The 14,985-nt window shown below is 32.4% G+C and overlaps 1 protein-coding gene across 2 annotated transcripts in view; it reads right to left on the bottom strand.

Moving 5' to 3' along the window:
* LOC108907675 (irregular chiasm C-roughest protein-like) overlaps positions 1–7,972 on the bottom strand; it is a 130,817-nt gene extending 122,845 nt beyond the window's left edge. For both annotated transcript variants that reach the window (XM_018711453.1, XM_018711452.1), the window contains exon 1: positions 7,459–7,972. The gene's annotated coding sequence lies outside the window, so the exon portion shown is untranslated. The remainder of the gene's footprint in view (positions 1–7,458) is intronic.
* Between the last annotated feature and the right edge of the window lie 7,013 nt (positions 7,973–14,985).

Raw genomic sequence — 14,985 nt, forward strand, 5'->3', positions numbered from 1 at the left:
TTCAGCTTCAATTACTATACTATTTGCTGCGTTTCTCGAGTCATTTCTTAGGAAAATTAACCAGTGGCACTATATAAACAAATTGATCATTTTTCCTACGACTTGCTCCTCATTTTTTAGACGTGTCTAGCGTTTCTCTCGACACATCTCGCCGTAATTACAAAGAACAAGTTTCACGAGTTTCGAAATTAACCACACGATTTAGTTTCTAAAAATGCTCCAAGTAGTTAACGAGCTCGGAGAGACGTAGGTTATAATTAGAATGATCTAGAAAAAGCCAAACTTTAGTTAGTTCAGAAAACACGCCGAAGTCGGATTGACGTAAAGAATTATAGCCGTCATTAAAAGATTATTAAAATATTCGTACGACTGTCGTACTAATTTCGAACTAATGACAGAACCACGATAATGAAAGACTTAGTTAATCAGAATAATGAGAAATAGGTAGTAAACTGTCTATTTCTCATTATTCGGCGCACAAACAGAATCAGTGCATGTTATTGCTGGTTGGAAAAATGACTGATGTGCTTAATACTAATGCTAAGGCAAAAAAGTCGCAGAAATATAAAAATTTCAAGGGAATATGAAATTCTAAAAACATTATTCAAAGCGTCGGATGATGTCTGGCTTCCAGTCATTAAAAATGTAATTAACAATAAAACAAAATTTATGCCTGTAAGTAATGAACGGCAGCCAGTGTAAAAAATTCTCCGAATATGGCGAAAAAGGAAAAAATAAGGACACCCAAGCAGACAAACGAGATTTATTCGAAAGTTACAAATGAACGGTATTGAAAATAACTAACAAGGTAACTCCGAGATAAACATTGAGTTTTTGATCCTACTTTACCTTATTTACTGAAGACATGCTCGCTAAAAATCGTCTTTACTTCATTAGAGAGACGTAATATACAAAATAAAAGTTTATAAATGAATAAATGTACTTAGATCTAATTCCAGAAAGTTTTATAAAGTAAATAAAATTCGTTTGTTCATTATCATTACATATGTTTGTATTTAAGTATAAAGTAAAAAAGTTAGAGGACAAATAAATAAATATGCAGTTATTTTATTTTTATTCCTGAATACAGTACACGTTAACTGAAGTACTTCTCTTCTTTAATTTCTATTTTGGTTTGTCTCCAAGATATCACCAACTAAAGTTTCATTGATGAGCATGAGCAGCTAGGATTTACGAGCTTAGGATAAAAATATTGCTTGTATTATAACTGTCAACTGAACTAAACATTACTTGGTGATATCTTGGAGAAAAAGGGTAGAATCCAAACAAACCAAAATGGATATTAAAGAGGAAGGATAGTGCTTCAAGTCAATGTATACAGAAAAATATGTAACGTCAAAAAGATGCTGTAATCGCTTTTTTTTCACCTTTAGGTTTGGATATCTCAAAACCCCGACGTGGTGGAGCATTTTTAGGAGCAGATTCAGTGCGAAAAATTACGCCAAAAAACGTTGTCGGATCCAACGGAGCTGGATTGTGCGATACTTTCCCCTGTAAGTAGATATCTAGTGTAGGTTTAGGAATTTAGATGACGTGTCTAGCGTTTAAAGGTAAGCAATGTAAGGTTGGGCCGCAGGTGTATACACCAGCGATTCATTTGTTGGATTTAATTAATTTCTTATCTAAACCGTCGTATGTAATAGTTCCAAGAATAGTTCTACGTAGATAATTACAATGTGGCCTTAACTGTTTAACAGTTAACTACCGTTTCATCGATAAGACTTATAATGATCTGGGTAATAGAGGTAACGCCTTCCCATTCCAGTAATTATTAATTAACACTTATGCACATATTGGTGGGAACGGAATAGATCTGTTCGGGCGCTTCGCGTTGTTCTCTGCGGAGCCTTTTCAATTACACGTCGTTATTAATTAGCTGCAATTAAGAATTACTTAAAAACATCAATCGCCGTCGTGATTTCCTCGTTAAGGAGGTAAGCAAACATAATTACTAGGTGTTTTTTTTTTTGTACTATGTGTAACAGAATGTTTTAAAATCGTTAATTCGATATACTTGTTCATAATCTCATTCTTACCAGTACGGAGAGTGTGTAGCTGAGAGTGTGCGCAAATTACGTAGAATTTTCGGTGGAAGGAATCAAACAACTGTAAAAAGATTAGTTGCCAAATTACGTGATTTGAAATTATACTGTATCAGTTCAATTACATTTAAAAACGACCACAAAATTTTTAAGCGTAAACAAGTAGGTTTTTCATATTTACGCACTACGTATTTAGTTTATTTTTACAACAAAGAGGTTTCCGCTTGAGAGAAGATTGAATTTATCCACATTTTTGACGTACAAAAGTTATTTTTAGCTACTTATTCTGTAAACTAAACGCTTTTAGAATTTACTCATAATGTACCTACTAACAGTGTGTCTAACGAATATCCTTTATTCAGTAGTGCCCACAATAATTTTTTAAATAATAAAATTATATTTTTATTTTTAAAATACAGAACGATAAATATGACTGTGATCAATGATCATGTCTTTCACAAGATATAATGTATTGCACAGGTTTAGGTATAAAAATGCTAAAATGTTATTAGTTTTCAGATATCTAGATGTAGTTTCTCATTTACATTTCAAAACAACTACACTACATTAACGTAAAACTCCTTTTTGTGCAAAAATGATTCTCGAATATAACATTTTCAAAAACCGAATCAAAGTTTAATGCCATACATTGCATATTGTAAAAGATATGACACAAGATTCGATTAAAAATAAAATCAGTTTGATGTTGCATTGTACATATATCAAAAACAAAATATGTAGTCCTACATTTATGTAATTTCTTTAAAAAACTCAATTTTGACAATTTTGGAATGACTTAACCTTTGAAAATTTGTTGTTAAGTAAAAAGTTAAAATATTCAAATCAAAACATTCAAATAACATTTATAACATTTTTTAAAACTTAGTTAAAAATTAAATTAATTTAATTGCTACCAGTGTTTTTAGCAAAAATCTATGAAAATACAATATCGCGTTCCTCCTTTTCACTTTTCTTTTCTATTCTCTTTTTCCCTCATTGCAAGTACCACGTGGTTTGCCGGTAAAGTGTATATCAGAATTAAATAAGAGCGTTTATTCTTCCTCCAGCTGCGGTTAGAAAAAGGATATTTCGTCCTGCAACCGGCGAGACTCCGCAAGTTATTTTATTTCCATGACAACTTCCAGGATAACCCGGAGTTTCTACGTGGCGTTTGCGTTGCAAGTTTCGTGTCCATTAATATTAGGAAACATTGTAAGAAGTTTAAGGCTTAGTAAAATTTTATGCTTCCAACTCAAACTAGGCTCGCCTAACTTACCAGAAACCTGGAAGTACCTATATATTAAATAACTTCTCCTGTGGCTGACTATATTCGTATAAAAATTCTCGTAGACAAAACCAGTGAAAGGAAAATTAATTACATACTTTTACCATAGACAATACAGCTTCACTCCAGACCACTACTGGAATAGAACAGCAGTTTTAAATTTCCGAATTGCTACCAGCAGAATGTTAGGAAGAATCAAATGCAGCGGCGCGCATTCCTACGCATATCCTAGCAACATATAAACAACAATTTGGCAATGTTGTCACGCGTACTTACGGATTTATTTTGTACGCTTTTTTATCAATGCCTGTTTTTTGCGTAAAACGCTAAATTTTATTTCTGGATGCCGGCTAACAAGGCCCTGAATCCTTTTTAGGTAATTTCCAGCATTTAACGCGCGGTCTGAAGCGATAAGCTACATTGTCTGTGCTTTTACTTTGCGCATAGGTACATGTCCTAAGTTTTTCGAAACAGGCAGAAAATGAGATTTGGACGAGAGTTTAAAAAATCGTCTTTGGTGCTTTGCGTCTTAAAAACAAAAGAAAATAGGTCCATAGTCCATAGAAAAAAATCGTTTTGTTTTTTGATTTATCAACTACTGAATTTATGGTATCCTATATTTGGAACTTTTCATAAGAGCAATTACTTTTTTTTCTAGTTTCAAGTGTTAAAGTACCTATGCGGAGAATAATGTAATTAATGTTAAAAATTCTACTCAGTTCACTTTTTGCTTCCAGTGTTTTAATGTCTAGAAAAATCGTACCTAATTCAACTCTAAATTTATTTTCAATGATGAATATACATTACTTGCTACATACATATTATATTTTTTTAATTTCTGGTTTTCTAAAAATTAAAAAAATCTCATCAATTATATTTTCTATGAAGAATTTTATACCGAACAATCGAGGTAGGTGGTTTTTATCACTGCATAGTATTCCAATTACCCAGTATCATAAAAGTTAAAAACGACGTTTCATAAAAGATTAATATAAGTGGAATGGCAATTTGTCTGATATACATATTAATGACATTCTAAGTAGAAAAATTCCTTACGTTTTTTTCCGAGTTATTGTTCGGATTTTATTGAATCCCCAACGTTAATAACGGGCTTTAATAAAAATTACTTGTGGCGGGGGGAAAATTAGAAAACTGCATGGAACTTCGCGACTGAAAAATTCCTATGTAGACAGCTTTTCCGTCTTCCATTTCTACGTTGTTCGCTTACATGTTGCTCCACTCTTCCAAGGGATGCTTGTTAGCGGTATTAAAATATGAACCCACGCGCATATACTCGGATTTTATATAAAGTATGATTTAAGGAGTTTATTTGTTATTTCGTTCTACATCAAAATTAATAACGTAATATAAATTAGCTGCAAAACACCGTTGAATACTTTCAATGCTTTAAACAAAATCATTTTGGCTTGTTTTCTTGTTTACCGTCATAATAAAGATTGTATAAGAAAATAATTTAGTTCTTATGCCACTTTAAGTAGAAACTGGTAGGTCAATTTACGCTTTTTCTTGTTTGTAAGTTAACAATTGAGAAATAAATCTTTGATTGAATTCTTGCTTGTAAAAAAGGAAGAAAAATAATTTTCGTTCACGCAAAAACCCCTTTTTATACTTTTTTTTTTAAGTTTGTGTCGTCTGTTTATATAGGATGTCCAGAAGCGAATTATTAAGGGTACATAAACACATTTTAGTTTAGGTAATTCGTTTTAAAAATATTTCAACGACAAATTTGCATCTGAAGACATAGTCCTGTCTAAAATGTAGAAACCCACGAGAATACCTGTAGTAGTTTCTGCCATACTTTCTATGCCAGTAGAGATTTTGAAAAACACAGCTATTTTATGAAACGCCACATTATTTGCAATAAAAAAGGTATATTTACTGTATGTTGAAAAGCATCTTTTGAGAGAAAAACGGACAAATTTTCCACTGCAGCTGTCAGTTACAAAAAGGCGGATTTTTAAAAATCCTCCGCCTCACTTTTTCCGGATTTATGCTCACTGAAGTATTTCTCTGTAATATTTCGGGACGGTTTTCAGTGGCATGAAATCTGAGGCAAATCCAGATAAACTTGCCCGAGCATTGTTTCCTTCACTACTATCTCGGGCTAATGATCTTGATGCAATCGTTATTCTCAACACGCACGCTGGTAATAAAAATACATATCAAATTATCACGTGAATTTTCATGAAAATCACTACGGCAATAACTAACACGCTCTGAAATGCGGCTACGTGAACCGCTGAAAAAATCGTTAGCTATTTGGGCCAAGTTCAATTTTTGAGTAGGATCGCCACATTTGAGGATTTCTGCCAGATCACGAACATATGGCTTATGGTTCGAAATGAGTTCAGATCCGTTTAAAAATACTTCGGCATCGTCGGGCTACGCATAATTTTAGATACGTTCTATAACATGATTCTAGTTTTCAGTCATGAAATGTGAATTTTGTGTTTGCTTGATCTGATTTCATTTTTTCCACGAGTTTTAGAAAAATTAAAAAATAGAGAATATATTCTAAATTTAACACTCTTTCGATCTGACGCGCCTGTGATAAAAAACACACTTTTTTAATAATAAATTTTATGTCGTTTTATCTTTTCAACTTTAACGATATTTCAAAATCATAGAACAATCAAAATATAAAAGAAATACGTTGTTCTGTCCTTTCTATTATAATTCAAAAGTGGAATAAAAAAAATAAATGTAACACTCTTTCGAAACGCTTGTGTTAGGGAATCAAAAATACACGGCATGAATATCAAAACATATTGTTCTACCTTTTCAACTGATATTCGAGGTTTTATTCAGATCATCGTAGAAAAAAAAATTGAATTGGTCTTCTAACATGATTCTAGTTTTCAATCAAGAGATTTGGTAAATTCACTGAACCGTTCTCAATAAATGTGAATTGTCATGGTGCTATGATTCGTTTTTGCTTGATTTACGAGTATATTTTATGATTTTAGATAAAGAAAGAGAAATAAAGAGACATTTTTCTATATTTAACACTATTTTTAAGTGACATGCCCTTGTTGGAGAATAAAAAGCACATTTAAATATTTAAATGTAGGAGAAATGTGCTATTATATCGTTTCAATTATTATCATTCAGAAGTGCGTTGATTTTTTAACGTTATATCTGCCATTCGAAAGTGTGGTGATTTTTTTCACTTCATCTCAGAAGTAAACATTTTCTAAATTTAACACTTTATCGAGATGACACAGCGCTAGAGGTCAAAAATAGCAAGTACCAAAATCAAAACGTGCTCTCTTTTTAACTATAATACGAAGGTGGAGTGATTTTTTCAGATCTTCTCAGTCTTTTCCGTTTGCCGCTCATCATAAACATTTTTAATACAAGGTGTTAACGAAATAAATACTCAAAATTGGAGAGTATGCAAAACATGTCGAAATATGATGAAAACCTTACTAGAGTTTTTGTCAGTGGCGGCCCCTAAGGGAGATAGAGCCCCTTGCAGGGGTAACTTAGTTTTTATTACTATTTATATGATTTTTTTTTGTGCGCACTTGTTTCTACTTCCTGAACCAAAATTATGAAAATTTATCATATTTTGCATGAAAAAGGTACTCTTTTTAGATTTTAATAGCATGAGCCGTTTTCTGGTAAAATCCATTTTAATAATTCATTAGGTGCTCAAAATTTCCTGCTGAAAATAAATGTATCAAATTGTGCAAATTATTGTAATGGATTTTATTGGAAAACGGCTCATGCTGTTAAAATCTAACAAGAGTACCTTTTTTGTGCAAAATATGATAAATTTTCATATTTTCGATTCAGGAATGGTGGGATTATGGGTAGAACTAAAACACTGTAATAATTAAAATTGTTTATTCACTTATTCAGACATCACATCTATTCTGTGTCCCTTTCAAGGGGCTGTATCTCCCTCAGGGGCCGCCACTGACAACTCTAGTAAGGTTTTCATCATATTTCGACATGTTTTACATACTTTCCAATTTTGAGTACTTATTTCGTAAACACCTTGTGTATCTACTTAATTTTCACTAAAATATCCAACTGTTTCGCACTGAAAGTATTTCACTAAAAATGGCAATGAATTATACTCACAATTTCGGGATAAAGACCACAATAACCAAACACGAGTGAGCACTGATAAAAATAATCACAATATTAAATCCCAAAGAAGGCACGCTAACATTGATAGCAGATCACAGTATCACAGAGCGAAAATAAATCCAAGGAACTGGAACAATATCCCCACTGAGGGCACCAAGTTTAATATAAACACTAGACACGGTTATTAGTTAAACAATATTGGCTGAGAAATGGAACACCATTCGTTTTCCTTCAGGGAGCAAATCCCCAGGTCGTTTCGTAATTCATAGCACACCGTTCGCGATAATCCACTGAAGTCGGGCTTTTTTTCAGCACAATTTCAGCGGCTCGTTCGTAGTCAGGTCGAAGGGCAAAAGCAGAAAAGCAACAACTCAGAGTTCGCGTCGCGAGCGTCGCTGGGTTTTTCAGCGACGCCTGAAAAAAAAACCGCGGATCGTGGAGCTTTAACGCGTATGACGTGAACCCCGCCGAAGTTCAGCTGCGACTGAAACGGTGGCGTTGTGAACTAGACGAGAGTCGGCAACAAACTGAAGACGGGTTCCCTTCCCGAGCGACTGTAGAAAAGGAGGACAACACGGGAGGGCGTCCGGGCTAGAAGGAGAGGAGGATAGTGTGTTCGTAATTACACGGGAATCAGAAACAACCGTCTTGTAGATGGATCAAGTAGCGCCATACACTGTTAGCGAGATTGTTCAGACTCGACAAAGGGCGAAACTTGGATTAATTAGTATAATTAGTCCGACCTTACCCTTCTTTCCACATTTTTATGTTGCGCTAGTTTGTGCAAGATGATGCATGAGCGGTCGTAGGTCTACAATTCCCTCTCGTTGGTGTTGGTCTCGCTTTCAGGTAGGTGCTCTGAAAACTGAAGAAATATTTTTATTTATTTATTTTTTTTCATTTACTTATTATCAATTTTTTATCTTTTGATGATATATAAATATTTTTTTATTAATGATAATTACCCATCAAATTATTTATAGCACCTTTTTTTAAATAAATTTTCTGGAACGTATACAAGGTGTCCGCATAAGAACCGACACAGGGCAGGTGCATGTGGGGGTGTCCAAAATATTGTAATTTAACCAAACTTACCTATATACAAACTTGCAGCCCTGAAGAGTTATCAGCCCTCAAAGTGGGGGCCTAAATTTCGAAAAAAAATAATAACACTTTACCGCAGAAGAACCAAATTTGGTACATGATTTAGATTTACTACTGGTCTTCTTTGACTATGATTTAAAGTTAATTGAAGCACTACAAGGTGGTCATTGGGGATGACTCACCCCTAAAATTGTACCGAACTTTTTTTCATTGCCAGCGCGACTAAAAAAACACTTATCCGTCCATATCACTTTGTTAATAAAGTTAGGATCCGCTGCATTTTGATTCTGAAACCGATCGCATAATTCAAGGCGACTTGGGAAATCAGCTGTTTCGCTTCAACGTCCGCCGACATTATGATTGAATCACTCTGTAGATATACCTAAGCGAAATGTCTATATAAGTAATGAAATTGTACCTTTTTATGGGATGTGTATGTACTATTAACAGTTTTTATTAATTTCACCCTACACTTGGATGGAGCAACGAAAAGGCTGTATTATATTTATCATTAGTTCAGTTATAGCTGTTTCCACAACTAATTAATAACATGAGGATCTACCAGAAACTGCCAATAATGGAAATTTCTCAACCAGCAAACCGATTGCTGCAGTTTCCTATGACAGTTTCAGAATCTATTTTCTTTTTAGAACTTACCACTTTGCATGCCTTAAGTTGGCACACCTGCGCTTATTAATTATAAAGAAACTTGTTGCTGCAAACGGTTTAGTTATAGATAGACCTACATTGTATTTGTTAAAAACTAGCTATTTTAATGCAAGTCTGCAGATCTTTAACTTAGATACATATTTATGATTTCCTCTATTTCTTGTGCTTCTTTAAAGGTACTAACTTGTTAACACTTTTGTGCACATACTAGTTTATATTTTTAAACTGAAGCATTACTAAACTAAAACGGAAAAATTTCGGAAATTCTTTTGACCCTTTAATTTTTTGCATTGGTGTTGTTAAAAAAGTTTTTATTATTCACCTATTTAATATTTGGTCATTCCTGTTATTCCTAATAATAAAACTACGGTTTTCGCGAATTTCAAGACTAAATTAGATTCTTATAATACCATCAGTTATGTTTTCTGTTATTTAAGTGCCATAGGTCGATCGCCTCAATTTTTCTCAGAATACCCGAAAATACAGAATTAAGGTACATAATTCTATTCCACTGAAAATATTTCATTAACATGCAGTGTACCGCGTAATAATAATAATACAATAACTAGGAGTTATTCAAACAAAATCAATACTGTTTATATTTAGCTTACCAATTGAGAACCAATTTACAATTTAGATCAATATTTATATTAAAGTCGACATTAACAATTAAATCAACACTGAACGCGTGTTACCGTAAACATTGTGCTGAGTTACGACTATGGCCCTTTTACATAATGCAGTGCTATAAAAAGTGGAAAGCTCTCAACCACATGATGGTGAGGTATTCTATATTAACGTGGCTTTTTCTTATTATGGCAGGAGTAATGGCCTCGTTAACTAGAGTTTCGCGAAATTAGAAAGAAATTTATATGTTATTTCGCTTAATAAAACTTTATTTTATAATCAATTTGTGGGGGCTTTTGTGCTTCCACCGCCAGAAGAAAGGTAAAGCTTATAGTAGTGTCTATAAAAAAGTACTATATATAATCCGACTTTGTAACAATTCGTTTTAGTCTTTAATACATTCTAGTACACAAAAATGCACAAATCAATGATTACATCATTAAAAAAATGATTATTATTTTACTTATTAATATTTTTAAATCATCATTTAAACGCCTTTTTGGGACCTACAAACGTTTATCGAGAGTGAATCTTGATCTACAGTATTCGGTCATTAACCTAGCTTTAACTGTGTTTTTAATAGTGAACGACAAAACAGACCTTTCTACTTAGACACAAGAATGAATAAGATATTTTTCTCTATGTTTTATAATTGGATATAGTCCAGGGAACCAAGGGTTTGCCCTCCTAATTCTTTCGGATAGAACCAGTTGACGTGAAACTTAGACTGTAAGTAGAAAATAGCTCAAGAAACAAAAGTTATATAGTGTCGATGAGCGCCACCCCTTCTAGGGCAATAAATTTTAAGCAAACGGTATCGTATGAACATTTTCCGATAAGTCAATATTTTTTGAGTTATTGGTGATTGAAAATGTGCATTTTTTATTAAAAACGTTTTGCAGTAGTTTTTCTCTAGCTTATAGAAAAAGAAAAAGATTGAGTTTTCATTTATGTAGGTGCAATAGGTGCTGAGATACGGCTGGTTGAAGATAATTTCATGAATGATTTTCGGAAACTAAATTGGAAGCATTTAACGTAAAATAACTAAAAAAATTATATTTTTCAAGAAAAATACACAGTATATTTTTAAAGTACTTTAAAAAATCTTTAAATTGAACTTGACTTTAAGTCATTAGCATAAAAATTAAGAGAGTTTTGATCAAAATAAAACTATTATGTAATTCGCTTTTTCGGAAAAAAAGTCAGTAAAAAAAGTGATGAATTTTTCACGAGATTTAAAATTAAAGGTTATCTATCCTTCTACAATTTACATTTTTTATGTGCTAATATATTATACAAGTTTAAGCGGTTTAGAATGCATATTTTTGAAAATATTACGTTTTGATTGAAAAAAAAAATTTAATTTAAAAAAATAACATATTTTTGAATATAACTTTAAAAATAAAAAAGAACGAAAAATATTCAAGAGTACAAAAGTTTATATTTTTTTCACAGTATATTTTGTTTTTTTTTATTTGTGTAGGATAAAAATTAACAGATGTTCATGTTTTTCAAACCATTTAATCTCAAAAATCTCAAAAATAACACGTTAAAAAATATTCAGTTTTACAGTACTTTAGCTGTCGAAATTTTCCGTAAAATCGTTTTTGGATCGTCTTAATAGCTTTAAAATTAAGGAAGTTATCGTTAAATAAACAACGGTACCTTACCGCTTCAAATTTCGGAGCATATCAATTTTTGGTTATCCACAACTTTGGAGCATTCTATATACATAGAATACCTTCACATTTTCCTTCAATCTTTTAATACTTCTGCTTATCAACTTTAAATGTATAAAATTGTTTTTATTATTATTTTTAAGAAACCCAGTCATCTGATAAACACTTTAGACATTATAATTAATTTTAAATAATTTACAAGCCATTTTTTTATATTTTGTCATTGGAGGTGGTTTTTAAGGGTAAAACAATGCGATAAATTATAAATTGTATTATAAACAGGTAAAAGAATTTAATGTATCCTGTTTGTACTATCAAAAACTATTTTTAAATATTTTGTCATTAGGGGTAGTTTTTTAAGGGTTGAATTATTGTAATAAATTATTTATAATACCATAAACTATTGAAAAGATTTCTATCTATAATACATGCGATATAAAAATATATTAAGGTCAAAGAAACTAATAATTTTATATTTTTATCATTAAGGGTGATTTTTAACAGTTGAAACTTTATAAAAATAACGTAAATTTTAATCCACAATATGAAACAATATCTATTCTATATATTAAAATATGATTTTAGCCTATCGGAGGTTCTACCCCATTTTTCTTTTCGTTCCCTGGACTAATATGAGTTTTAGTGTTATGTTCAGCAGTAGCGTCGCGGGGGGGGGGGGGCGGATAAAGGGGATATATCCCTCCCAACTCAGGTTTATATGCTGGTGATTAATAATAGGTATACTTTTTGCGCACTACCAATTAAAAACCCAAAATCCCCATATTTAATTTGCAACGCTACTAATATTTACAACGCCACTGACAATACATATCATCAACCAATAATTGACGATCTTACTGTCAAGCCAAGACACAGAATTTATTCTGTAATATTTGAAATTAATATAAATACCATTATTCATTAATATATTTTTTATTATATCCGCTCCCCCCCCCCCCAAGGATCAAAGCAGCGTACGCCACTGATGTTCAGTTAATTTTTCAGTTTATAGTATGTATACATTATTGTCTTTATAGTATGTATACCTTATTGTGTGACTTATTGCTTTTCAAACAGTAGTATGGTACTTATATGTTTAAAATGCCAATACAGCTGAAACAGCACTCATCCGTCCATAGAACTTTGTTAATTAAATGATGATCCACTGGATTTTGCTTATGAAACCGCAAATTTTAAGACTACTGGGGAAATCAGCTGTTTCACTTCAACGTTCCAACGCTGTGTGCTGCGCCAGCGCGTTTCCAGTCAGTATTTTTTTCGATTTTCTGACTTAAGTAAGCCTTTCGAATACGTGGTTAAAATTAATGATAATTATAATTAAATCACCCCAGATAGAACTCAGTAAAGAACAATGTCCCATTGCGCCCTTTGATTAACTCAATCAAATCTAGAATTGATCATTTTCTAAACACCGCTTATGCACAATTTTTTTTATTGTTATTTTCTATTTGTCTCTATCCTCCTGCGTACAATTTTGAGTATTTTTGTCCTAAGCTGCTCATCTAAGCTTCCTACAATTTTCACAACATCCTCCATTAAACTGCTTGGTCGATGAAACGATCAGCTTCAATAGACAGTTTCCTACAAGGTAGAATGTAATTTAGCCCAAATCAAGAATGTACGCGAACGCATCATTGCTAATTCATAATACCCCGTATACGTCCTTACTAATTAAAGGAAGAGGATCCAGAGGAGCTTCCTGCTACTTATTAGCGGGAAGTGTGGCTCTACCTGCTGCATCGTGGCGGGTTGCCTAACCATTCATCCTGTAAGCGGGATCGATACCGCCGTCGGCGGTGAATGAACGTAGTATGATAGTAGGACCAAGACGGGACGGGCTTCAAAAGTTGCAGCGACACCAGCGGGGGCATGCAGTAAAAAAACTGATGCTCATTTGCGCAGCGTAGCTAATTAAGAAAGAGGAGCCTCAAATGCAAGTGCGAGCGAACAACAAACGACCGCGTTATGAGGATATCGTGCTTTCATTGCTTGTGTACTGCAATTTTGCTGGACGGATGTGGCCAATGTATAGGGTGTGACGTTTTCAATACGCGTATGCCAAGATAGCGTTTTAAATAAAAAATTTAAAGCGTACGGAAACGAGTATAAATATAATTTTTGAATAGTTCGATTTAGTACAATTGAATTAGTATATTTGAAATTAATATAGAGGGTGTTCCACCTAAGGGGATCCTTCTGTAACTCTGTAACTGTAAAATTTACAAAAAAAATGGTTTTAATAAAAGTTTAATAATCTTACTAGTTGAAAAACTTTTTTTTTTCAAATGGAATAACCCATATTAATTGTCATAGGTGAACGCAAAATTGAATGCCCTTTCGACTGATGTAAGGTTGTCCATAATTATCTCTAACAGTTTTCTAGAAAAATCGGGTTCCTTTCTAAAGTCCGAAAAAGTAGATATGTAACAGCGTCAATAGTCCAGTTAAATGAGCCTTTAATTCACAATTTGGTCAACTTGCCTGAATTTTTAATATAAGTTAGTTTGAGGTATATAACAACAATAAGTGGCAGTCATTTTTTTTCAACCCCCGGCTAGGGATGAAAAAAGATAAAATAAAGGGGTTTTTCCAGATAATTCAAAAGGGGTAAGAGCTAGAAAAAATAGTTTCTTATAAAAGTTGTAGAGCATAAAATTCTACATCAAAATGATATATGGACTTTTTCTTGTACTACTAAGATTAACATACTTAGGGTGGCTAGAAGTTAAGGGATGAATTCAGAAATTTAAAAAATCATAACAAGCAGAAAAATGAATTAATTTTATAATTTTTTGTTCAATCTACTCTAAAAAATGTAAGCCATCTTTTCAGAAAAATAGATATATTTTTTAATTTTTAATTAAAAAGTTATAACAATTTCAATTTTTTAATCGTTAATTTTTATCATTTATCACTAAAACAATTTTTTTTGCCAATCGATTTATTATTTAAAATAATGAAAAGTTGCTTTGGAAATTTTGTTTTACGATAAAAATAAAGATAAAAAAATCACGTTCGTTTTGAGAAATTGTTATAACTTTATTAAAAATTAAAAAATATGTCTATTTCTCTGAAAAGGTAGTTTAGATTTTCTAGAGTAGATTGAAAAAAAAAATTAAATTAAATAATTTTGTACAATGGTCTATAAGTTTAAAAGGAGTAATTTTACAATAGTTCAGTGCAATCAATAACAACCCCAAATCGATTTTAAACTTTAAAAAGAAACACAGTTTTGATTAGAGTTCCCCATGTTTTGCTTCCGCCATTGTTTTCCCGCAAATAATACATCAACGCTACACAATACAGCTAAGGCATAACAAAACCTCAAATGTTAAGCACTACAATGTATTTAACCCGAAAAAAGTGTCTTTGAACGCGTTGAGCTCGAACACAAGCGACGACCCATCCACAAGAGGAC

The sequence above is a fragment of the Anoplophora glabripennis genome, unplaced genomic scaffold (genome assembly GCF_000390285.2).
Source record: "Anoplophora glabripennis isolate ALB-LARVAE unplaced genomic scaffold, Agla_2.0 scaffold51, whole genome shotgun sequence".
Lineage (NCBI taxonomy): Eukaryota > Metazoa > Arthropoda > Insecta > Coleoptera > Cerambycidae > Anoplophora > Anoplophora glabripennis.